Genomic DNA, 27556 nt, shown 5'->3' with positions numbered 1-27556 from the left:
GAGTACCTGCTTTGTAGTCTATGCATTGCATGTGTATCTGCAGCTACACATGGCATTGAACGGAAAATGTCTCTAACCCAGTGTACATCTGTTTGTGGCATATAGTGCTGCAGATTCACTTGCATCCTCCCTCCTCCCCGGAGACCTGCAGTCGTTGCAGTTTTTCTCTTTTGTACATATGTATATACATTTGCATTTAAATGGACATTTATTCTTACTTTCTATTTCTATACAACATTTATATTGTTACACTCTATCACTCCTTCCTACACCCTTTTGCGGGTAGACAATATAACTACGGAGTCGAAGCCCATGTGCAGTATGACCGAGAGGAGGAGTCACCCGATCCCGTGACTCCGAAAAGACCTCTTCGAAGAAAACAACTTGTAACACTCCAAGCCCAACACTAGATGGCGGAATGAATCTGCAGTACTACATGCCACGAACAGATGTATACTGGGTAAGTGACATTTTCCATATATATATATACATATATATATATATAGATATATAGAGATATATTTCCACACCAACTTGACACTTCTGTCAATGACGCGGAACTCACAGGATTTCACAAATCTTTATTTAATAAATGAAAGTGATACCATACAAACAAACACCAACGCATTTCAACCTTCACGGTCTTGATCACGGTAATTATCCAATCCATTAAGCACCCTATTTATACTCTCCATCTCACTATGCCTTTGTGTGGCATTATGGGATATGTAGTTTTAAAAGTGTATATACAAAATTTAAATACAATCAATCAGATTTAACTCACCAAATACCACAAATAATTTTAACCCCACCACATTACCATACCAACAGAAACATAGAAAAATAGAAACAATCAATAATTAAAATCACAAATAACTCTACACATTTCTCAAATTGTTCACAATTATCAATGTCACCCATATCTGAATTCAAATTCCACAAGTATATATATATGGTTGTATCTTTATCAATTTCTAAATCCACATGTATAATGTTGGATTGTGTATTTATACCTCCTTGTGGGTCTAGTGCCCCAGTTTCTTACACTTATTATTATCCAATGTTCTACATGTAGTATTTACATTTCCTTTTTTCTTTTTTTCTTCCAAATAATAAATCTCAATTCATTTTATGAATTCATATTTACAGATGACAATATAATTCCTCATCACAGTTAGTCCCAAATGGAATCCTAGTTTTTAAGCTGATGATATATCTGGACTCTAAGCGTCTCAATTTTTGAACTCTATCACCTCCTCGTTCATGTTTTACTATTGTCGCAATGCCATAATACTTCATATATAACCAGTTTGATTCTGGATGGGCATTTAAATGTTTAGTCATGGCATAGGTATTGTCATCATTTTGCACTGCTCTAATGTGTTTTAGAATACGCTTTTTTAAAGGGCATATAGTACTGCCAACGTTCTGGCAATAAGAAGGACTGATTAGTTGTGATGAAAAATCATTGACCCCCCCATCAGTGCAATCCCAGGTGTCCAGTGGGGTTTCCTGGCCCTGGATAACAACAAGACTGTGATCCACGACCAGGAAGCCATTTCACAAATCCTCGTTTGAAAGGGGAAAATCTTTCACAACTTGGACAAGTATTTAATCATGTCTACATATAGTATTTATTACTGGAAGGTTAACCCTCCAGTACAAAATCTATGCTAGAGGTCACAAGCACTTACATTATGGTGGAAATGTGTGCGTGTGTGTGTGTGTAGGCAGTCACAAGTGTGCCTGCACAGGGAGAGAGAGTGAGTTGCACACCATGGAGCAATATAATAAACCCTCAGGGCATTGGGTACGCTTATACTAATGAGAGTACTACTGCTGGAGTAATTTATCCGTCAGTGGATTGGTAAAAAGAATTATATCCAATTTAAACTTTCAATGCATCATAAATTCAGTTAAATATATTATTTAGGCTAGATGTACTTCAAAAACATAAACACATGTATTTATATGACAAACATCCAAATCTGTTTAAAGGTCTGAAAATAATTTGTGGTGGTTGGACAGAGAAAGCGGTACATTTGGTTTATGGTAGAAGCAATGGAGAGGAAGAAATATAGGCCCTCATTCTGACCCTGGCGGTCGGTGATAAAGCGGCGGCCAAGCCGCCAACAGGCCGGCGGTCTAAAATATGCAATTCTGACCCTGGCGGGAACCGCCAACACAGCCCGCCAACTTAACACTCCGACCGCCACAGCGGTACAAACAAACAGCGCGGCGGTTCCCGCCAACAGCCCGGCGGCAGACAAAGTACCGCCCACCCTATTACGACCCACCAATCTGCCACCTTTTCCGGGGCGGGAGCACCGCCGATAAGAACACGGCGGAAACAGACTACGAACGGGAAAACGCTCACCTCTACGCACTCCACGCGAGATTCCGGCAGTATGGAGCCAGAGTTGCAGGTCATTCCCGCACTCCTATTCCTGCTCATATACCAGGAGCACGCCCGGCGGCGCGGAAGACATCGGTGAGTACGGCACCTACGACACAGGGGAGGGAAAAGATTACCGGCACACACCCACCCACCCACACCCACTACAACACACACATCAATGCATTCCCACAGATCACTGTCACAACCCACAAACCACCCCCCTCCGAAATAATGCAAAGACCAAAAGAAGAGATCATAAACGGGCAGATATATTGAAATATGGACACCAGTAATCCCAATAAATAAATAAACTATGTACAAAATATATACAGCTACTAAATGTAGTCCAACCACTGTCCGTGGATCACAGGGGTCCTGTGCAAAGGGGCAAGGCCCAGTCCCACGACAAGAACTCCACGGAGAGAACACTGCAGGGGCATCAGAAAGAAAATAGGACAGGCACCTCAGGGGGAAGGGAAGGGGGGGCACCTCAGCCACTTGAGTACACAACGCCAGATCCACGAGGGGACTCCATGACCACTGGCCCATCCTGGGGAGAGCAAAGCCACAGTCCATACAGTCCATACAGTCCATACAGTGGGTGGCCTGCCCACTGGGCCATCCTGGGGAGAGCAAAGCCACAGTCCAAACAGTCCATACAGTGGGTGGCCTGCCCACTGGGCCATCCTGGGGAGAGCAAAGCCACAGTCCATACAGTGGGTGGCCTGCCCACTGGGCCATCCTGGGGAGAGCAAAGCCACAGTCCATACAGTCCATAACAGACCCCACTGCCACTGGAGGAGGCAAGTTGGCCAGAGGACATCCTGCAGCCCTGCCCGAGATAGATCCTGCCCTGCCACGTCTGCCAAAGGGCCAGCGGTTCTTGCCCTGAAGGGCCCAGTTCAGCGGTTCTTGAGACGGCGGGGCCCAGTTCAGCGGTTCTTGAGACGGCGGGGCCCAGTTCAGCGGTTCTTGCCCTGAAGGGCCCAGTTCAGCGGTTCTTGAGACGGCGGGGCCCAGTTCAGCGCTCCTTGCCTTGAAGGGCCCAGTTCAGCGGTTCTTGAGACGGCGGGGCCCAGTTCAGCGCTCCTTGCCTTGAAGGGCCCAGTTCAGCGGTTCTTGAGACGGCGGGGCCCAGTTCAGCGGTTCTTGAGACGGCGGGGCCCAGTTCAGCGCTCCTTGCCTTGAAGGGCCCAGTTCAGCGGTTCTTGAAATGGCGGGGCCCAGTTCAGCGGTTCTTGAGACGGCGGGGCCCAGTTCAGCGGTTCTTGCCCTGAAGGGCCCAGTTCAGCGGTTCTTGAGACGGCGGGGCCCAGTTCAGCGCTCCTTGCCTTGAAGGGCCCAGTTCAGCGGTTCTTGAGACGGCGGGGCCCAGTTCAGCGGTTCTTGAGACAGCGGGGCCCAGTTCAGCGGTTCTTGAGACGGCGGGGCCCAGTTCAGCGGTTCTTGAGACGGCGGGGCCCAGTTCAGCGCTCCTTGCCTTGAAGGGCCCAGTTCAGCGGTTCTTGAGACGGCGGGGCCCAGTTCAGCGGTTCTTGAGACGGCGGGGCCCAGTTCAGCGGTTCTGGAGACGGCGGCCGGTCTATGGCCAACTGCTAATTGCCTGGTGGTGCCCTCCTGGGCAGCGGGGATGGTGCTCCTTCACTGCCCACCTGGGCTGTGGGTGGTGGGGCCCTCCTGGCCAGCTGGGCTGGGTCCTCCCTGGGCAGCGGCTATGGGGGTGGTGGGCTCTCCCGGGGCAGCTGTGCCGGTTCCTCCCGGGGCAGCGGCTATGGGGGTTGTGGGCTCCTCCTGGGCAGCAGGCCTGCTGCCTGACCTCTCCGACTTGCTGCCCTTGCCCTCCTTAGTCGTGGGCCTGTGGCCCTTTCCTCCCTTTGGAGCTGTGGCTGGTGACAGTCTCTGGGTGGTGTCTGGGGGGGATGTAGAAGGCGGGCTCCTGCGGCGACCCTTCCGCCTTCTGCTCCTCTTCCCAGGGGGTGGGCTGGCTGTCCCCTTGCTGCTGGGCGAAGATCCAGACATGCGGGCTGGCGGGCTCCAATACCCCTGCACCCTTGTCAAGGGGGCTGCAGGGCTGGTGGTGGCTGAGGTGCTCTTCTTACCCCGACGAGAAGGAGGGGGGGGCTCAGGGTCAGGAAAGAAGTTAGTAGTGGCGAGGAAGAGCTTCTTGGGACAATGGAGAGTGGTAGGTACAGTGGGAATGGGAGTGGAGGGAGAGGATGTGGTTGTAGGTGAGTCACGTTTGCTGTCTTTGGGTGCAGGTGCAGGAGGGATAGGCTGTCGTGAGGTGGATGGCTGTTGGGTGGGTGGGTGGCTGCGTTTGTGTGGTGTGGAAGAGGGGGTGACAGACACAGTGGGAGAGGACACAGGGGACGTGTAAATGGCAGTGGGGGTGGTGACTGCACGTGTGCGGACTGGAGTGGAGGGTGTGCTGGTGATGGAAACATTGGCTGATGGTGAGGTGAATGGAGGTGTGAGTGTAGACGTCACAGGGAGGGAGGAGGGAGACGAGGAGGTGGGGGTCACAGAGGTGGTAGTGACTGTTGGCATGTCTGCATCGGAATGTTGCGTGTGTGAATGTCTGCGTGATCTGTGGTGCTTATGTTTGGATGAGCTTCTCTTGGGTGTTGAGGTGTGTGCAGGCTGGTCTGATGGTGTGGGTGGGACAGGCAGAGGAACAGGAGACTGGGAGGAGGGAGTTATTAGAGGTAGGCAGGAGACAGGGACAATGGCTGCCGTCAGTGCTGAGGCCAGAGCCTGGAACGATCGCTGATGGGCAGCCTGACCCGAATGAATGCCCTCCAGGTACGCATTGCTGCGATGAACCTCCCTCTCCACCCCCTGGATGGCATTCAAAAGGGTAGTCTGCCCAACAATGAGCGTTCGGAGGAGGTCAATGACCTCCTCACTGAGGGCAGCGGGGGTAACAGGGGCAGGGCCTGAGGTGCCTGGGGCGAAGGAGATGCCCGGCTTCCTGGCAGAGCGGGCACGGGGCGAACGCTGAGGGGCTGCTGGGAGGGCGGAGATGGTGCGCTGGGTGGCGGCTGTACCTGTAATGGCGGGGGGCATGGATGGTGCCACCCCCGCAAGGGAGCCCCCTTCCGAGGACGTGTCCGTGTCGCTGCAGGGTCCAGTCGTCCCCGTCGTGGAGCTCCCCTCGCCCTCCGTCTCACTGGTCCAGTCTGACTCTGTGGCATGGCCCTCCTGGGCCATGTGAGATGCAGCTCCCTCCTGCCCCGATGCCACTTCTCCTCCGCCTGATGATGCTGATGCACACAAGCACAGAAAGACAAACAAAAAGGGGGGGGGAGAGAGAAATAAAGGGATATTGAGTACATGGATCTCCGGTACAGTTAGCGGACATGACAGACACAGATGCCCCCTGCACTAACTTGCGCACTTGGGGTACGCTACGCATTCCGTGGAACATGCCCTACACGCCTAGAGTTGACAACTGCACCCATGGATGACACGGCCCAGGGATGGCTGTACTGACAAACTACTGAGGGTGGTGGCTGGGGACACAGGGGCTTACGGGGGTGCCCAGCCTACAGATATCGCCCTGGCCTAGGGGGACCCCCAGCCCTCCTCCCCCACCCAGACACCTCCACTGCGCGACAACAGAGTAGATAATGCTTGTACTCACCCCCTTGTGTCTGCTGTGCTGCCCTCACGCGCCCATCCAATTCAGGGTAGGCCACCGCCAGGATCCGGAACATCAGGGGGCTCAGTTGACGGCAGGCACCCCGCCTACGTTGGGAGGCCATCCCCAGCAGAGACTCGGCGGTCTTCTTGGTCCCGCGGCGGATGTCCTCCCACCTCTTGCGGCAGTGGGTGCCCCGTCGATGGTGGACCCCCAGGGCCCGGACTTCCTTGGCGATGGCACGCCAAATCCCGATCTTCTCATGGGCGCGGACCTATGTGACACGTACAGGGAGGGAGAAATACCACGTTCAAGTTTGTCAGCATTTTCCTTTCCTGTGGCCCAACGCCCCCCATCCCCGCCAGGCCCCCCGCCATGCCCCCCGCCATGCCCAACATGCCCCCCATCCCCGCCATGCCCAACATGCCCCCCATCCCCGCCAGGCCACCCGCCATGCCCAACATGCCCCCCATCCCCGCCAGGCCCCCCGCCATGCCCCCCGCCATGCCCAACATGCCCCCCATCCCCGCCAGGCCCCCCGCCATGCCCAACATGCCCCCCATCCCCGCCAGGCCCCCCGCCAGGCCCAACATGCCCCCCATCCCCGCCAGGCCCCCCGCCAGGCCCCCCGCCAGCCCCAACATGCCCCCCATCCCCGCCAGGCCCCCCGCCAGGCCCCCCGCCATGCCCAACATGCCCCCCATCCCCGCCAGGCCCCCCGCCATGCCCAACATGCCCCCCATCCCCGCCAGGCCCCCCGCCAGGCCCCCCGCCATGCCCAACATGCCCCCCATCCCTGCCAGGCCCCCCGCCATGCCCCCCGCCATGCCCAACATGCCCCCCATCCCCGCCAGGCCCCCCCGCCATGCCCAACATGCCCCCCATCCCCGCCAGGCCCCCCGCCAGGCCCCCCGCCAGCCCCAACATGCCCCCCATCCCCGCCAGGCCCCCAAGCCAGCCAGTGGCCCCAAATCCATATTGAATTAAACTCACTTGTTGGTCTGGAGGACCGTAGAGTAGCGCATACTGGGGGAGGACCCCATCCACAAGTTTCTCCAACTCCTCTCCAGTGAAGGCAGGGGCCCTTTCCCCAGTCGCAGCAGCCATTGTCCCTTCCAGACCGAGGTCACAGCAACACTTGCAGTATAGGTCCTCTCCTGTGAAAGTTCAAGTCGCAAGTGGATAAGTAGATAGAAAATGGCGGTCACGTCCGCGGCGGTGCGTACCGCGGCGGTGCGTCCCGCCACCGCCGGCGCCCTTCGCCATTGGCTCCTGAAACCCATAGGCTTCAATGTTAACCAATGCGGCTTCGCGCCGCGGTCTTCGCCCGCCGCCCGCCGCGGTGTGCCACGCCAGCGCATTGACCTCACATCCCATTGTCACACTTCACAGGTCAGGCAGCCGCCATTTCCAGGGCCCACATGGCTCAATTTCAACTGCGTCACACAGGCCTAGGCCTTGCATAGCCACTCAGACACGCCATTCACTGCATAGAGAATCGTTTACTGTGCTAGCTGTGAGTACGTACCTGTGGGTTGCTTGACTGTGTGCTCCATGTTGTCCTTCCTAGGCACCGTCCGCTGGGTTGGGCGAGGAGACGGATGAATCCTCCCGTGTACCGACCGCTGGTGGACCTGTCGACAATGGAAGAACGCCACATTATCCTGACCTACCGTCTTAACCGTGCCACTATCCATGAACTGTGTGCCCAGCTGGAGCCCGACCTGATGTCCCCCATCCGCCAACCCACAGGGATTCCCCCTCTGGTGCAGGTCATGTCAGTACTCCATTTCTTGGCAAGTGGGTCATTTCAGACAACCGTGGGAATTGCTTCTGGGATGTCTCAGCCCATGTTTTCGAAGGTGTTATCCAGAGTGTTGTCTGCCCTGATGAAATCCGTGAGGAGCTACATCATTTTCCCTGAGGTGGGCGAATTGGCTACAGTGAAGGGTGATTTCTACGCCCTTGGACATATTCCCAACGTAATTGGTGCCATTGATGGGACCCATGTGGCTTTGGTTCCCCCAAGAGACAGGGAGCAGGTGTACAGGAACAGAAAAAATTACCATTCAATGAACATCCAGGTGGTGTGTTTGGCTGACCAGTACATCTCGCATGTAAATGCCAAATTCCCAGGGTCAGTGCATGACGCCTACATCCTCAGGAATAGCAGCATCCCTTACGTGATGGAACAGCTACAGAGACACCGTGTATGGCTAGTGGGGGACTCTGGGTACCCCAACCTGTCGTGGCTACTGACCCCAGTAAGGAATCCCCGGACCAGGGCAGAGGAACGGTACAATGAGGCCCATGGGCGTACTAGGAGGGTGATCGAACGCACCTTTGGCCTCCTAAAGGCCAGGTTTCGCTGCCTGCATATGACAGGTGGATCCCTAATGTACTCACCTAAGAAGGTGTGTCACATCATCGTGGCCTGCTGCATGCTTCACAACCTGGCTTTGCGCCGCCAGGTGCCTTTCCTGCAGGAGGATGGTCGAGACGGTGGTGTTGTGGCAGCGGTGGAGCCTGAGGAGAGTGACGAGGAGGAAGACGACGGGGCTGAAACAGACAACAGGGACAGAATCATTGAACAGTACTTCCAATAGGACACAGGTAACATTTCAAAGATAATTTAGTAAATGCTAACTACTCTCCAGCATCTCTGCTGCCTGTCTATTTGCCCCAGTGTATGATGACTGAGTTTTGGCTTTTCCCTCCCTATTTCAGATCTGGGGTCCCCACTACGAGTCCTGTGCTTCGTTTCCCCATGGACTACAGCTTTGTGGCAGCTGTTTGTTGACTTCACCATGTACAAGGACATATTTGCACTGTCATGTCAATTACAATCTATTGAAATCACAGCCAGACTCCTGATATTTTGGTGCAAAATAGGTGTTTATTTAAGTGCTCAAAATGGGATGGGTGGTTTCAAGTGGGTGGGGGCTATGGTGAAGGAATGTCCATGGCAGAGTCCAGAGTAACAGTCACACAGGTGCATTGTCCAGAGGCCTGTGGAGAGATGGAGCATGGGCAGTTCAAGGATGGACAGGGTGACAATGTGGGACAGTGGGATGACATCAGGTGGTATCCATTGCTGGCGGGGGTCTTGACATCCTACTCTGTCTTCTTGCGAGATCTCAGGGCCCTCTTGCGGAGTGGTTCTTCTCCTGCAGGAGGTGGGGGTCTGGTGGGCTGCTGCTGTGCGGGGGCCTCCTGTCCACTAGCGCCGGCGGAGGTGGTTGGCTGTTCTTGGTCCAGGCTAGTGGCAGGGGCCCTTGGGTGTTGTTCAGTGTCCGCCCTGTTGTTGACGAGGTCCTGCAGCAGCCCTACCATGGTAACCAGGGTGGTGTTGATGGCTCTGATGTCCTCCCTGTACCCCCGATAGTGTTCCTCCTGCAGCACCTGGATCTCCTGGAACCGGGCCAGTACCGTCGCCATCGTCTCCTGGGAGCGGTTGTATGCTCCCATGATGGCGGTGAGGACCTCGTGGAGAGTGGGTTCCCTGGGCCTCTCCTCCCCCCCCTGTCGCACAGCTGCCCTCCGAGTTCCCCTGTTTCCCTGGGCCTCTGCCCCCTGGCCGGTGTGCCCACTACCACTGCCCCCAGGTCCCTGTTGTTGTTGGGGTGGTGGGTTATCCTGGGTGCCCTGTAGTGGTAGACACACCGCAGATTGACGCGCCCTGGAGACAGAGGCATGGGCCCGCTGGGTGGGAGCTGTGCTGGTGTTCCCAGAGGGGTTTGGGTCTGTAGTGGCCTGGGCCTGTGTGAGGGGAACCGACTGTCCAGAGGTCCCCGATGGTCCGGGCTGGTCATCGGTGTCCAGGTCGACAGAGCTGCTGTCATCGCTGACGGCCTCTTGGGTGGGGGGTGTGGAGAATTCTGGCCCCTCCGCCGCGGTGTGTTGACGGTCGGGTCCTGCAGGGGTATAGAGGTATGGTTATAGTTTCAATGTGTGGCATATGGGTGTATCTGTGGGTTCTCGTGTCCCCAAGTGCTGGCATTCGTGTGTGGGGGCTTTGGTGAGGGTGGCTTGTGGGGGGGATGTGTATATGCATTGGGCATGCTTTGGTGATGGGTGTCCATGCTTAGTGGACGCATGCAGCCCTAGGTTTTGGGATGTGTGGGTTGTGATGGTGAGACATTGGCGGGGAATAGGTGTGCTGGTGGTGGGGGTGAGGATGGTGGTGGGGGTGAGGGTGGGGGTGAGGATGGGGGTGGGGGTGAGGGTGGGGTTCGAGGATGGGGGTGAGGGTTGGGGTCTGATTTGGCATGCAGGTGGGGGGGAAGCAGTATTGAAGCTTCAACTTACCAGTATCCATTCCTCCGCCGACTCCTGCGAGGCCGTCAGGATGCAGGATGTTCAAGACTTCCTCCTCCCATGATGTGAATTGTGGGGGTTGAGGTGGGGGTCCTCCGCCAGTCTTCTGCACGGCGATGTTGTGCCTGGATACCATGGAACGCACCTTCCCCCGTAGATCGTTCCATCGCTTCCTGATGTCTTCCCGATTTCTGGGGTGCTGTCCCACTGCATTCACCCTGTCGACAATCCTCTGCCATAGCTCCGTCCTCCGGGCAATGCTGGTGTATTGTATCTGTGTGCCGAACAGCTGGGGCTCTACCCGAACGATTTCCTCCACCATGACCCTGAGTTCTTCGTCTGTGAAGCGGGGTTGTCTTTGGGGTGCCATGGGGTGGTGTGTATGATGTGTGAGGTGGAGTATGTGTATTTAAGTGAGTTGAGTGTGGTGGTGTGTGTTGTTTTGTGTGTGGATAGTGTGTGGGTGATGGTGTTGAGTGGCTGTGGCTGTTATTTTTTGGATGCTGGTGTCTCGCTCTTGCCTTCTTGATGAATTTTTTAGCGTAGGGGTTTGTGGGTGATGTGGGTGTGTGTTTTATATTGTATTGTGTGTGTGGGAGTGGTGTGTGTATGTGTATCAGGTGTGTGGGATTCAAATCGTCCAATGTGGCTGAGTTTTGTTCGTTTGTGTGTATTCTGACCGCGGCGGTGTGTCCCGCCAATGGAATACCGCGTTTGAATGACCGCCGCGTGGATTCGTGGGTCGTAATGGGATGGGCGTATTTCTGTTGGCGTGGCGGTGGAGGTTTGGTCACCTCCACCTTTCCGCCGACCGCTGGTCTGGCGGTCTGTTGTGGCGGTCGGATTTTCGGAGGTTTGCCTTCTGCGGGTCGGAATGACCGTGGCGGGTTTCCGCGACCGCGGCGGGATTATGGAGGATTTCTGACCGGCGGTAGGCGCCTTTTACCGCCGAGGTCAGAATGACCACCACAATGTGCAAAGTGAGTATTCTGTGCATGAAAGAGATAGTGTATCATTGCTCAATGTGAAAGAGCGTGGCTGTATTGAGTAACACTTACAAATCTAGGGATTTTAATTGGAACACAAGCATCAAACTGGCAAAATTTCTGCATCCACAGATCTCCTTTTCACTAAGAAAAAAAAATCAGTTCCGTTTTTTTGCATTACCATTGGAAAATCGCAGTTTTGTACCCCTAAGTTGAACACAGATGTGCCAAAATTTTAAGAAGTAGGGTCCACAATATTTAGAGTTAGGATCAACTATTACTGTATGTGTTTTCCCAGCACCAATGCCGATTATCTACAATTACTTCTCACACCACTGGCTCTTCAGTGTATAGTGTATGGTTGGTTGTCAGAGGCGGCTGCAGCAAATATCCAGGAGAGGGCCGGGGTGGACTACGGGGATGGGGGGGTTTGGGATTGGAGAACAAATACATTTTCTTTAAAAAGACTTAACATTCACCGCTGTTGACTCCTTCCACCTCGCTCATCCTCCTTTCCTGTTCTGGTCTCCTAGCATTCACTGGGACACCAGAACTGGCTCCCCAGCAATCCTGGTGCTTCTTTCATGCTAAAGGATGGGTCTGAGCGGCTCGGATTGCTGCTCAGACACAATCCTGGAACCTGTGCAGTTTCTCCAGCCAGGCTGTGCATACAGCCGGGCTGGAGAAACCCAAGTGAGCATATGTGTTTGGCCGGCCTGAGATGGCCAGCCAAACACACATGCTCCCTTAGATGCACTTGATTCCTCATACCCCATTTCACCTCTCATGGCCTACCGACTCCCCTCCCTTCACATACTGGCTGAGCCAGCAGCAGAAAAATAAAACGATATTGAAGTATTGTTTTATTTTTCTGCTGTTGGCTCTTAGCCAGTGGGGCGCTGATCCTCCACCCTGTTGGTTGTTATGTTTTTAATTAATAACATCCCTTCTTTCCAGATGAAGGGCGTGCTGCCTTTCAACATTTATCTTTTACTAAATCTTTCCTTCTGCCACTTTCTGCATGAACAATTCTTGATCCACAGGTTGACCAGTAACCAACCATCTGTTTAGTGGAAGCTCCACTCAATAAGTGTTAGAAGCTGCTCACTTGATTCCTAAAATGGAGCAAAGTTGCTCCATTGTTGGGAGAGAGATAGCCCCAGTATGTGTGCAAGCCAGTACCTAAAATAGGAAACTTAGAGTACATTGATTCTCCCTTTTTTGTTTTTTTCTACTTCCTCCCAATACTAAATAATATTTATGATAATCTTGCAGTTGTGTTGCCATTTCAATAACCAAGGGGTTTTCTAACATCGTATTTGTTATGCCAAAAAAACGTTAGCAAACATTAACATGAAAGTGCAAAAAGATAAAGAACTACCAGTGCAAATAGCTAGGGCATTACATACATTTTTTAAATTAAGTTTACTTGGACATGGTTAGCAGATGCCTTATTAGAAACACAGAGTTTTAATTCGTAGCTTCAAGCAGCAGAAATAATGAAAGCAAGAAAAAAATGCAATGAAAAGAAGCAAGACATTGGAGTGTCTCCTTGGTGAGAGGGAATGTTCAAACAGAAATATGATAATAGTATTTTATTTATTCATGAAGGAAAAAACAATTCCGAAAAATCAAACCAAATATTGGCAACAGTGCTTTTTTTGCAGATGGTGTGAAGCATTGGACAGAATAAAAAGCAGGGAAATGCGTGCATTCGTCCTCACATACACATGAAATGATGCAGGCGCTATTTTTGTTTCCAGAGATTCTTGGTAAAGATCAGAAAAAAATAATGCCATTAGTGCAGAAGTGATTTTTGTAAGACAGAGGGCTGGCAACAACTTACTGCCTGGCCTTCCAAAATTGTTTATAAAATATGACAACGCAGCAGGTGTTCGTGGGCAACAGAGGAAAGGGTGGACTGAAGCATTGGACAGTGGGTGGGATAAAAAAATCAAAATAAAGATGGTGAGACAAGGGGAAAAACAGTATATGAGGGAGAAAGTAACATATGAAGCTGGGGGGATAAGTGAGCAAGGAAGAGAGCAACACAGAGCGTTGAGTACTGAACAGGGGAGAAGCACACTAGAAAGATAGAGCTGGAACCCTGCCATGGAAAGGCTGGCAGAAAGCCAGTGTCAGGGCCACAGGGGGAACCCTCTGCCGCCCATGCCTGTGGCATGGGCAGTACAAGGGCCCGCTGCCCACCACTATCAGAATGAGCACTGTCTGCTTTGCATTCAGTGCACATTATGATGGTGCTGTTGTGCTATGATATTGGCCTCGGCTCCCTTAAGGGAGCAGAGACCAATACAGTAGAACTGTTCCCACCAGTCAGCCCAGCAGGAGCATCGTAATACAATGTTCCCGGTAGGAATATTGTAATACGACATGAGGACACCTCTGGCATGGTGGCTGGATCCTCCCCGCTGCTTTGGAAGTCCCTTGGTGGGACCGGCAAAGTCATAATGAAGATATAAATTTGGCAGAAAGCTAGATCTTGGTCCAGAAAGTGTGCTTTTTAGGTTGAGCCTAGGCACCATGCATGTGCTGTCTCTCAACATCTGTAATCTACTTCTGTGGGCTTTCCCCATGCTCATTACATGCCCATCACTTTCATTTGTCCCTTGGCCTGCCTTTCAAAATTCTTTTGGTTTGTTAGGTAAATGCTAAGTACCATCTTGAGGCTGTTTTTACACTACTTTGGAGACTGACTGACGCTGTTACACAGATTATTGCCTGATCGGCCATCTACCTTAGAGTCAGCACACAACTTTTTTTATTTGCCTCTCCGCTTCACGCTCATGGCAGTTTGTTGTTTCTTCCTCTGGCATCTCGCTGTTTCTTTGCAGTGTCTGCACCCTACAACGGCTGCAAGCTGGAGGGAATTATTTTTTATATATTTATGTAGCACAAACTCGACTGGAAGATTGGCACGCTTTACATGAGCACTGGTTAAATTTGCAGACTCATTCCTAAATTCTTCCCAAGTTTAACAGTTGAAAAATATACAAACTGGTGCCTTTCAAATAAAAAAAAACACAAGGAAAATGCTGTAAAGTGGCTGTCCCGGCACAGCTGGAGAGTCGATACTACAATTTTCGCTGCACTCGGGAAACTCTCCCCAAAAAGCTTTGTGGGGCATTCTTTTACAACACATTATTGCCCATAACTCAACCTGTGGTTGTTATAGGAAAAGAGGACAACCACCAAAATATTCAGGACAACGTGCTCTTTCTGTCCATCTCAATTTCTAGATCCCGACACATGGGTGGGAGGGACCCCAAAATCATAACTTCTCTCACCATTCAATGTCTTTTTTCGTTCTCTCATGGCTGGAGCTTTTGATCTATACCTGGGAGTAGTTTGTGTTCTAAGGGCCTTGTTTGTAATAATATTCTAGCGGGCCTGGTAGTCATGAAAATGTGTGATGCACTGTGCCCTCTAGAGGCTGAATATATAGTTAGACTGCAATGCTCTCTCTTTCTCTTTTCATGTGATTATGCCCTGTAGGGGCTGACTATATGGTTACATGACCATGATTCTTCTAAATGCTATTTTTAGTGTGATGCCCTCTAGGGGATGTTCCGACCATTGCAGTTGAATGCCAAGTGTATGAAGTAATGCACATACACATCTTATTTCTGATAAAGGTTTAATGTGCTGCATGGATAAATACTTCTAAGGTCTCAAAGGCGAGGCCCATTGGCTATGCCAATGCTTGTTGTAATTTGGTGCAAATCCTTTCAGTAGTTTTGGAGTCATTAAAGGAAAAAGAAATATAGATATCTAATGACGAAGATTCTTTGAAGATCCACTCCTGGGGGACCAGTGCCTGTGGGGGATAAGCAAGTCCCTGATTGTCTGGCCACAACCTGAGAGGAAAGTTGCACCTGCCATTTTGTTTTCCACTTTGTTTCAGGGGAAGGGAAAAAACAATGAAAAACTATGGGTATCCTGACTCCCCTCATGGACCAAAATTGGCCCCAGATTTTTTTTTTATTTAGCCGCAGTTCCACTGCAGCGCTCAGCACGATCCCCAGTGTTATTTCGTGAAGGCAAAGCACAATTATAAAAAAAAAAAACGCACACTCTCATACAAAACCCCTGTAGCGAGTTAGGTGCATGCAGGGGAGAGGTTGACTACAGGGTCTCTGTGGCAAACCCCCACTGCACACGGTTGAAGGCCGTGCATGGTGATGGTTGTATTAACGTACAGTGATTCTATATTACTTTACTGCTGAATCTCAATAGTTTTGTATGTGTAAAACATGAACCTAACTATAACGACCCTGTAACCTTTGTTTATCACTAAAAAAAACAATTGTTAAAGTTAGGAGAATATCTCACTGACAATGTTAATGTTTTTAACAAAAAAACTGATAGTGACCTCACATATGACTTCACTCATGACATGTTTTAAACTCTGACCACTGGTCTGCGATCACCATCAATTCAGAGAAATTGATTACCCACTTCAAAGCTATTTATTCTTTTATGAGCCAGAGTGGTATTAAGTCTGTGGATTGATCTTTTCCTGTCCACAAAGTTTGATTTAACTGAGGTCTGTGAGGCAATCATTGAAAGCCAGTCAAGGAAGGCACCAGGGCTAGATGTTGTCCTGATGGACTTATATAAGGAGAATGTGGAGTTTGGGCCTTGATTTTCAATAATGTGATAAACAATGTGACCCCATGTTGTTTTCCCCAGTCTTGGCATAATGCTGTGATTGATCTGGTAAACTAAAAAAAAGTTCCAGAGCTGATCCTTGGTCTTATAGATTAATCTCCCTCCTTGAATTGATGGTCAAGATTATCAGGAATGTAGCCCTTACAATGATTGAGGAGTGGGATACAATGTCAGTTGAGGGGTCGTTTGGGCACTGTTGAGCAATGTCTTAATCTCCAGCTAGATATTAGTAAATACACATTTGCTAAGGAAGGTTCGCTATTCCTCTTCTTTATGGTTTTAAGTAGTGCATTTGGTAGAGTCAGCCATAGCAATCTCTGGGACATCCTCACTGACCTTGGTCTTGATGGGGACCTGGTTACTTTTCTGTGGGCCCTCCACTGTGGTGTTTGTGCATCAGTTAGATTTGGGCCAAGAGGGGACTGTACTGACTTCTTTGAGTTATAGCGAGGTGTCCATCAGGGATGTGTCCTGGCCCCAAGTTTATTGTATATTGCATAATAATGGACTAAATGCCAGCTGTAGGGAAGGTTATGACTATGATTGGGACCACACTGATGCCGGCCCTGCTTTAAAGCAAATGATGCCATGTTAATGTCTTGCACTCAGAATGGCCTGAAGATCTTAATTAGTAGTTTTCTTACCTTTATGGATGCTTAGATCTGAACATCAATATAGCTAAAACTAAGTATATGGTTTGTGTTCCTAGGTCAATGAAGGAAGACCCATTTTAGTTCAAAGTCAAGCACTTTGAAAAAATTACAGGGTTTCCTCATTTTGGGGTTGTATTTGACTAGAAATCTTCATGGCGCCCTTGTATATCCAACTGGTGCCTTCTCTTCAATCATTCTGTGGGTGCACTGTTTAACTTTACCAAGAGAGTGGGTTTCTCAGTGTAAATGCCTACTGGCCTTAATGTATGGTGGGGGGGTGTAGAGATATAGAGCGGTTACTTCCAATTAGACTGAGGATAATTGTTTTTGTTGCTGACTCTTCGGACTACTGCCCTCGCTCCTGCATTTTTCCCTCCATGAGGAATTTAACATCAGCTATGTGTCAGATCTACTTAGAATGGCCCGCTCGTCCTTTGGATTTCTGTTTGGGCTAATATGTTTACCAACCTGAATAGAGAGATCATTGATAGTTGATTGGACTATGATAAGGGCCTTGCTATCCCAGACATGAGATCTATGGCTAAAGCTATTGGCTGGGAGCATATGTTTTTATTTCCATCCTCTCGTACCAAAATTGATGTCCACAATGTTAAGAAGCTCTTTTTGAATCTCACCTAAACCTCCAGGGAGAAGGACCAGCTGAGGAAATCCTTCTTGTGTGATTATGTAATTATACAAACTACAACCAGCCTCAAGCAATGTTTGAGGTGGGGCCTGAGCCCATCGGAAAGATCACTTTTAGCCAAATTTAGCTTAGGGACTATAGGATTCTTACTCTGCTTTCCCTTGGGCCAATATGACAATGGTTCAGTCGTAGTTTGTCCTTGTGATAAATCTGCCATTTAATCCTTTGAGTATTCTGTCTTTTTTTGTAAATATTATGTATCATAACTACAAAGTTTTTAAAACTAATTCTAAATATGTATGGATTTCGACAATGGAAGCCAGCCCTGTATTTTTACGTATGCTGCCCAATATTCAGGTCTGTTTAAATGTCAGAATTCTTTTTTAAATTCGCTGTCTCTAAGCGGAAACGTTAAGCTATTGATCAGTTGTGTTTTTTCATATGTAGTTCATTTTAGTATCTTTTTATCTTAATGGTAGTGTTTTTGATGACGTTGATGCTTTTATGACTGCTTTTAAATGATCAGTAAAGCTGTGTTGTTGATGATATCATTCATGATATCACTGATGTCATCTCAAATGACATAATTGATTAAATCACTGATGACATCATCCAATAACCTTGTTAGTTTGTGTTATAGTTTACATAGTGTCAAGTAACAAATGTGCTACTTTTCAATCTCATTTTTTGCAGACTATGTCCAGCTAATGGGTGTAAGTGGTGACAAAACACTTTATGTATTTTCTTTCAAGAGTAACTCTGTCTGCAGGTGGCAGTTGATTTCTGTTCTTTATGCTTCAGACAAGTTTTTTTGGTTCTACAGTATACATTTCCTCCAGGAAAAAGATCCTACATAGTAGATACTAACTTTTGCTAGCTGCCTTCAGTTATTACAGAAAATTCTGTCAGCATGATGATGTATACTTAAGATAGAAGGCTTTATGTGCCAGGAACTAAGATATCCATATGTGCCAGTTTAGCCAGAATAGATAAACTATCTGTAAAGTTTTCAACATAGTGTGAAAGGTGCGGGTAATAGGTTCTTAAAAACAAGCGTTTCTTTTGTAATTCTTCTAATCCCGGAAATCCGGGGCCGAGAAATGAAAATAGAAGATGGACCATAAGGTTAGAAATGGTGGCCATCTAAATAATATGTAACACTGTGTCAGTGAGTGGTGGGAAAAAAAACACACCTTGATATAACAAGAATTGAAAAGTGAAATATATGTGGAAAAAGGGGGGCTGCCATCTTGTTCGAGATTAGATGCATAATGCTGTGATAGGGTAATCATTCTATTTCTTGGCCCAGAAAAGGGAAATTATAAGTCAAATGTAACAGTCATGTTGAAAATGAACAAGATTTATCACTATTCATTGCTATTTGATACCATTAGATTGTTAATATATCCGAAAATGATGCAGGACCTATTTATACGTGTCGTCAATTGACAAATTGAGCATACTAATAACACAGAAATACTGAAGTGTGTACAGTTATTGAATTATATTGAAAAAAATAATATTATTAATGGTAAAAACCACTAATAACAGTTTGACATCGTAATCAAGGAGACAAATATAGTTCCAGAATACTCATAATTAATATATCAAAAAATAGTAAAAGGCCTAAATATACCCCTCATCGTTTATCTACTTGATAATACGGGTACATAACATGGTTACAGAGAGTGGTGGAACTAAATATTCATGTAATCACATAACAAATTGAATTGCAAAATGCTGTGCCACATTCACCTAACCACTTCAAACGGGACTTAAATGTGAATATAGGCATTTTAGGTATATACAGATATAAAACATTGTTATAAATGATAGTGAAATTCATGATCCGAATTGTGACCCAACTCAACCCCCTGTAGGCGGCAAATCCATGCTGCCTCCTTTTGGTGCAAGATGAGTTCTCTGTTTCCTTCTCTTGGGGGGGGGGAGATGTGATCTATCCCTTAAAACCAGATATGTGCATCATGTGGATGAGACAGCGTTATATGAGATGTTAGTGGATATCGAGTGTCCTTATTTTTAATAGCTTATATATGTTCCTGTATTCTTAATTTAAGAGACCGCACAGTACTTCCCACATAGATCTTGTTGCATGTACAGCCCCAAATATAGATCACAAATTTTGTATTATAATTGATAAAATGCTTGATAGTATATGTCCTAGTAGTGTTATAACAAAAATCTTTGGATTTGGCAACGGCCTTTCTTTCCGATTTTGATAAGTTATCAGTTTTATGCCATTTGCCAGTTTGTATATCCAAACAACTGTGTAAATCATGTGTGACCTTGCTGGCAAAAAGATCAATATTGTTATGGGTATTGGCACGTATAAATTTGGAACGTAATCTTAGTCCACTATTCAATTCCAGAACTTCCCTGATACCTAACGGAATCAATGTCTATAATGTCCATTTCTCTTTCGTCTTGTAGGGACATTATAAGTTGTAGGTCGTATAGATCCGATATTAATTGTGTTGATGTATGAGTGTACTCAACGGACATACATTCTCGGTTTTGTGATGGAAGTTCCCTAATTGGGAACCCCCATGTGAGGAGGAGAAGTGACCCTTAAGTTTTAAATGGCAGTGAATTTAAATGGATCCACAAAGATGTCAACTGGATCGTTAGTTTGAGTGGGACAAAATCCCAGGCCCTTACTGAGTACATTAGATTCTGCTTTGTTGAGGGGACGATCAGATAGATTAACTATTACCAGATCGCCCTCCATTTCAGTCACTATTGGTTGAGTTGGTCCTAGTCCTTCTTTGACTGAGTTCGTACTCCCTGTTTTTCGGGTCCTCTGTCTCCATTGTTTCCCACCCCTTCTGATCTTTGTTATCTTCAATTTATTTTTGTGCCTAAGCGTAGTCTCTCCATTTCGACTAAAAAATTGGAAGCACTGTGTGGAATATGTTTAGCTGGACCACTGTCTTTTGATGTAATACTGTCCAATGAAGACGCAGAGCCTCCATTGGACATATCTGTGTCTCTTAAATCCCCACCGCCTCTTTTCACTTGATCCTGTACCTTCATGTTATCATACTTATGGGCGAAAGTATAAACCCTGACCAATTTCTAATCTAAATCGTCCCGTTTAACCTTACATAACTTTTATCAAGTCTTTTTGGGGAACATTATCAATTTCTTTTTCCATTTTGTCTATATCAGCCTGGAGTTTACTGACCTTTTTATCTGTGTGTTTAATTAGTATACGCACCATTGTAAATGATGCATTCTGTAGATTATCCTCAAATTCCTTAAGTGAATCATCATCTAGATCTTCATAAATTGGAAAGATTAAGATTCTAAGTCCTCTAGGGATTTTTTTGTTATCAAGATATTTTTGTAAAGTTATCCCATCCCACCATCTTGCCATTTCTTGTTTTTTTTATTTTTCCCATTTCTGAAATTTTCCTTTCAAACTGTCAGTCCCTTGTGTTTGTATATTGGTTGGATTTAGACTCAGCTGGTTTGCAAATAGATCCCTTGCAGGTTCCTGACAATTGTCTCTAAAGCTTGACCTGATATTAGGGATAGGGTGTGCGTGGGAGCCTTGAAATTGAAACTGTACGACAACAGAGCACAGCAGGCTCGTAAGATGTGCACTAATCCCTATAGGTTCCCAACCATCAAACAGTGGGATATTCAGAAATCATTAGTGTGCAACTCCACCAAAGCACCTGCTGTTTCTTTGCTCATTGTAACTCTATGAGTGATACAAGTTGCCCGCCTTGATAAGAGTTTGAATTACATAACAGTGGGGCTAGGCTGGATACAATTATCTTGATGATTCTTTTGGCACTCATTACCTATGGCCTCTTCTGGTTTAGTTATAAAATGGTCTGGTTCTTCTTTTGTTCCTTTTTTCACCAGATCCACTAGGAATATGTATGTGAAGAATGTTTAAACCATGACCAACCAGAAATTGAATAGGTATGTTTATGCTTAACAATTATTGACCATCGCATGATTGTACAAGCAAAAAGTCGGCCTTTGACACTGGGGATAGTAAAAACCATCTTATTATACAAAAAATCTTTTTCTTTCCATCATTTAACATTCTCTAATTTGTTCTCTTTATTCTGGAGTCACAAACGAATTCCCTTGCTAGTTTCTTATGTCACATCACTGTGGTTCTACTGAAGTCCAGGCAATTTCAAGAAACATTTTGGACTCACCGCTGTGCATACACTTACATATGTACATGTCTAATTTCTTCTACATTTGTATTTATACTCACCTCTATGTTTTGTCTCATTATTATGTTTTGTTTTTGCTACGTATTTAAGTGTTGTTTGTATGTTTTTTTGTTTTGTTACATATTATGTTACAGCCCTGAAGAAGCACTACGTTAAAGGGCAAAACGCGTTGGCTGTTGCTACTATGTACATTATGTTTTATTACGACCAATATGGAAGAAAATAACTGAATGGAAGAAAATAAAGAGAAGTTTTGATGTATCCATATCACAATAGAATTGGACTTTCTTTACATGTGTTCTGATAATTGATAATAAGTGGTGCACCACTATTATAGTTTTCATTATTGGTTTCTTTTAACCTTCTGAGCACCTTTGCAGCAGGTGCATTGGTGGAGTTGCACACTAAAATATCTGAATATCCCATTATTTGATAGCTGGGAACCGTTGTCGTATAGGTTCTTTAGCACCTTCAGATGGTGGTTATTTTTAGCAAATAGGATTGTTTTGACAACTTTTGCATAGACTGTGCACTTTTGTTAGTGGCTTTTTTTTTAATAGTCTCTGGTGCATTTCTCATCCGAGTTTCACTGTCTGCAAACAGTGTGATACAGAGTATGGTGTATCCATCCAGAAAAAACTGTTCACAGTACCTAGTTTTCGGGTCATATCATCTTCATTCATTCGTTTGTAGGTTCGGTGAGTGTCAAGAGTTTGATACAGATAAAAGCTGTCCATTTCTTTTGGCCTTTTGTCAACAATTGTACACATATTGAACACTGCAGTCAATGTATGTTTCATGTATGTTTTTATTTGACTGTCAATCTGATCTATGTTACATGTAAGGTGTCTGTTGTAGGCTCTATGTAGCATATAATGCTTGTTTTCAACATTTATCTGATGTGTATCCAATGTGGTAGTAGGTTTGGGTGATTTTATCCTGAGCTATTTTGTACTTAGTGTCAGGCTTCTAATGTCATCCTAATTTATAGTGCAATATGTGTGAGAGTGAAGTTTGGATGATGTTATCAGTGATGTCATTGAACATGCCATAAATGATGTCTTATGTGAGGTCACATAACCAGTGCATGGCTGGGGTGCAAGTAATAGGTAATGCTACTAACTATAACTGCTGGATGTCTGTGTTTTTTAGTTCAAAACATTAATGTTGTCAGTGAGAAATTGACCTAAATATAATGTTATTTTAACCTTTTGTTTTTTCAGTATATATTTATATATATATATATATATATATATATATATATATATATATATATATATGAAATTACTGAATAAAACAAAGGTAGTTAGGAATTGTAATAATATTTTACTTCACAATAAAAAAAAAATGGGAATTCACTGAAAAAAACAAAGGTTAAAGGGACGACATAGTTGGGTGAAAATGTCAGTTAAAACATAACTAACAAAGTCACTGAAATGTACCAGTTATTGTTATTTCGAGTAACTATAACTGTGCCCTAAAGAAACTATCACTCACACCACTGCCATGCAGTTTTGTTTTCAATTATGTCATTTCAAATGTCATTAGGGATCTCATCAATAAAATCATTGAACATTTCACGAGTGATGTAATATGTGAGGGTAAAAGCAGTGCATGGGCTTGGGGCAGGGCTTGGCTGCAGCCCCCCTGAAAACGATCAACCCTGCAGTGCACTGCTAACCGTCAAGCAGCAATAGAAAGAGTTTTATTTTAAGTAATGCAGACCTACAGGCTTTGTCAAAGGGTCGGAACACCAAAATATAAAGTGGGTCCTTTGGCTTTATCAAGGGGTCAATACATCAACATATATAATGCTGGTGTATTGGATTTGTCAATAAATTAACACAGTAAATTATCAATGACTATAATTCAATGTACTTCCATGAACATCCATGGCAATGATTATTTCTTCGAAATAACCACAACCATATGTTGAGTCTTTCTTTCATATTTGTCATGCCATGAACTAATCACACACACCCCGCCCACACACTAGCTGTAGAGCATGCAGCTCTAGCTCAGAGGGCTTTCAATAATAATGGGAAGCTTTCCCGGGCTAATGCATTTAATGACCATGAAGACTTAGGGCCTGATTACGTCCTTGGTGAAGAGGATTACTCCATCAAAAACGTTTTACAAGTTCCATAGGAAACAATGGAACTTGTGATACGACGGGTAAGATATTCATCACATTTATGATGGAGTAATACCCTCTACTAAGGTCATAACCAAGCCCTTATTTTTATTTTTTTTGCATTTCCTAGTGAGCTGCTGTGCTCCCTACAACCCTCAAAACAATTATATAACATGTTGGCTGTGCTCCTGGCAAAATTGCGGCACCATCAAATAGAACAAAATATGTAAAACAGCCCTTGAAGGGCATTTATGGAGTGCTGCTGGCTGGGAGCATTGAATATTAAATAAACAGCTCCTACTGCTCATTCATCCATTTTTTTAAAAGTATATTCTGCAAGTTCTGGTCCTGTCGGTGACACCCACAGTTTATATGTAGTAGGGGTAAGCAGAGGGAGACCCAAGGCCCCCACTGCCCCTTCTGACTCCCCAGCTAGCACCCATCTTGGATGCCAGCAGGAACTGGTCCTTTTTTTTAATTGTTTTTTTTTTATTATTGTTATTGGTAGTGTGAGCAGTTCACTCCTGTGCTGCTGTAGGTTTTTCTTTTTTTGGGGTGGTGGGTGTGTTGGTCCCAGCTGATGCACCCACAGCATTTTCGTCTGTTGAAGAACCACAGGCCTTGGGAGGTTCATGTACACCACAGCCCAGCCAGCACCCATCTCAGATGCCAGCACAGAGCCATCTTTGCTCTTGCTCGGTTGTGCATAGCTGTTCTCTCTGCTCCCGCCGGTGGGAGCAATCTATGTTCCCTGCCCACAATAAGGTGAGAGGGAGTTCAAGATCTCCCTGCCCATGCTCTAGTGGGCAGAGAACAGCAGTGCCTTTGTGATGGGGTCCCCTGGACACTACTGCAACAGGGCCCCGGAAATGGGGTTCCAGGGCCACTTTATGGCCCAGGGAGGATAGCCTCACTCCCCTCCTAAAATATGCTTAGACTAGGGCCCTTCCAAGCCTCAGGAGCGAGCCCCATGCCTCTCACTCAAAAAAAAAAAAAAAATTGGCCCTAGAGGACGGGATCCCAGGGCCCTTCTGTGGCTCATCATTTCTGGTCATCACTGTACCTTTGCTTTGGTGGCCACCTTGGGCTGTCATTGATGTAGCATGGTATAGGTTTTACACTGCCTGTCAGTGCAAAGAGCAAGACTCACCGGAGCTTCACGTTGGTGGTTGTTGCAGGCAGGGGAATTTGGGAATGAATGGGTCCATTCACCATCACAAAGAGCCCATACTTCAGGATTTTCACTTTCTTTTTGTGGTAGAGCTTTCACTGATAGCAAACAAGGGTCTAGAACCTGGGAGGCACCTCTGGGGATCAGGATTCACTCCAACAGTGGCAAGCAGCATGGTTCAGGCAAGTCCAGAGAGATCGAGTTGGTTCTGGCAGTTGCAGGGAGACCTCTGGAAGCTTGTCCCTGTAGCTCACACAGGAGGTCAGCCAGATGACCCCGGGAGTCACTCTGGATTGCTTACAATCAAGACAAGCAGGTCCAGTCTTCCTTCTTCAAACAGCGAGGCAGTCCTTCAGTGAAATAATTTCAAGTTTTTCCGCTTTACTACTGTACCCAAGGCAATGAACCTTGGAGGTGCAGCATGAAACAAACAGAAGCTGCAATCAAAACATTTTAACAAACTTCTAAATATCAGTGACATTTCTTTTTAAGAGTTAATGATGAGAGTTTGAATGATGGTTAAGTATTTTTTTTCAGTTTTCTTAGTTTTTCGTTTTTATTGACAAAGTCAGAAATCATATCTCAAAGATTTATAAATCAATTATAAACGGAACAAGATATGAAGTGCATTCCATACAATATGCATTTCCAGTCTAATCCAAAGGATCATTTTATAAAAGAAGTGCATTCAATCTGTTAAAGTAAACCATAAAGAGTTTATAAATCAAACCTTTAAAAAAATCAGTAGAGTTTTAGAGCAAACAAGTTTCTCGCAAAACTTTGGACTGAATATGAGTGTCAAAAATAAAGCAGCTCAAAGTGAGTCTGAGTAGTATATCAGAGAGTGTCTGTGAGAAAATCACAGAGTATCAGAATGGAGATGGGGAATTTCTGTTAAATGAGCCCGTGTCTCTAAGACATCTCTGCTGAAGCCTCTTGAAAAAGCATTTTCACACTGCTCTAGGATCACACATTTTCTAACCACACAATTATCAAACTTGTATCTTCTTTCTTCATCTCCACCACTCGTTCAACCAATCAGTTTAGATGATTTCATGAGAATGGAACAGCTACTATTGACTAATCTTCTAATAAGCAGCTAAGAAGCAATTGTATTTATTTTGTTCTAATGTTGCAACTAAACTGAACTATCTACTATATGTCATTTCTCACCATTTCCAAAACAAGGGAGAAAAAATTAATGGTTAGAGTAATGCATTTTTGTAATTCACATTTCCTTTTCCATAAGCTCTTTTCCATCCAGCCTATTCATAAGGAAACACATTTTGTGATAATACTAACATTTTATTCATTAGATGAACTTATGAAGGTGTGAAGTTTTAAATAATTATATATTTCATAGCATGGTTCATTGTTAAAATTACTAAACAAGTTTAAACATTTACTCGTAATACATTTCAACCTAGATCTCTGGTGACAAAACAAGTAAAATATGCGTTTGCTGGGGCATTTTTCAACTTAAGACTACCGATTACTACTGCTTTGTGCTTTTCAGCTGCTAGAATAGCACAGAATGGAAAATAAATGCATTTCATTCTCATTTTCAAGCCTACATGTTATTTATATATTTTAAATTTTGCACACAGTTTTTTGTTAATTTAAAACACTCTTCAGGTTCTGACAGTCCTATTTTTACTCATGGTACCAGCCTTTTTGTGTTGGAGAATTCCCTGATGTACCCCCTAAAAATTGGTTCTGTTCAGTTCTTCCCCTGGTTCTGGATTAAAACTGACAAAGGCAAGGGCAGGAATGCTGTTGGGTTCCTTTGTGTGTGCTGTGGGCAAGGTCCTTTGACATGTAATCCGGCCAACGTGCAATTCCTCTACAACCATCTTGCCAAAAAGACCCTTTCCCAGCTACAGCGGGTCCCATTGTTCAATGTCTAGATCTAATATACATTTTAATAGGGGAAACATAAAGAGGCGCAGCAGGCTGAAAAGTCCTAGAAAAGCCTCAGAACCTTGGGGCAGGAAAAAGTCAACTTTCTAAAAGTTCCATCTTCAAAACTATAAGTCATAACAAATGATCAATAATTAATTGAAATAAGATAACCAAGTGTTAGTCTGTGGGCGAGTGAAAATGGCTTTAGGACTTTATCACTGTCAGGGCATGTAAAATTAAAAAACATATTTCCTATTTTTAAATAGCGTGTACATGTGTAATGAGCCTTTAGGGTCCACCTTAATGATGACATACGTTTTAAATAGGTAGGTTTAGGCCTGGAAAAAGATGTATTTTGCCAGGTTGAAATGGAAGTTTGAACCTGCACTACAGCCTGAGACATGTTTTCTCATGCTACATTGGTGGGTGGGAAAATGGGTCCTGCTGACTAACAGTAACATGCAATTTACAGACCCTGGGTATATGTAATACTATTTTCCTGGGACCTACAAGTAAATTAAATGTGTCAATTAGACATAAGCCAATGTTGGCATGTTTGAAACAGACAGAACAGACACTTCAAAACTGGTTAGCATGGGTTAAGTGCACAGAGTCCTGTTGCCAACAAATATGAGTTCTGCAAATATGTATGACGAGAAGGCAAAAACGTATGGGGAATATCATGCTAAAGATATGAAGTGTGTGTGAAAACCATATTTCAGATATTCTGCAATTAAATGTTAAATAAGTTCTGTAATAATCCTTCTTTAAAATTAAATCAATAAACTTTCATGGGCTAA

The 27556-nt window shown here is 45.9% G+C and overlaps 1 protein-coding gene across 2 annotated transcripts in view; it reads left to right on the top strand.

Annotated features, from left to right (window-relative positions):
• The window catches only part of ADAM12 (ADAM metallopeptidase domain 12), a 2697358-nt gene that overhangs the window by 1210627 nt on the left and 1459175 nt on the right, over nucleotides 1-27556 (top strand). The window lies entirely within an intron of this gene.

Source organism: Pleurodeles waltl, chromosome 6, assembly GCF_031143425.1.
Source record: "Pleurodeles waltl isolate 20211129_DDA chromosome 6, aPleWal1.hap1.20221129, whole genome shotgun sequence".
Taxonomy (NCBI): Eukaryota; Metazoa; Chordata; class Amphibia; order Caudata; family Salamandridae; genus Pleurodeles; species Pleurodeles waltl.
Note: the sequence above shows the minus strand (reverse complement) of the source record. Positions and strands in the feature narration are given on the sequence as shown.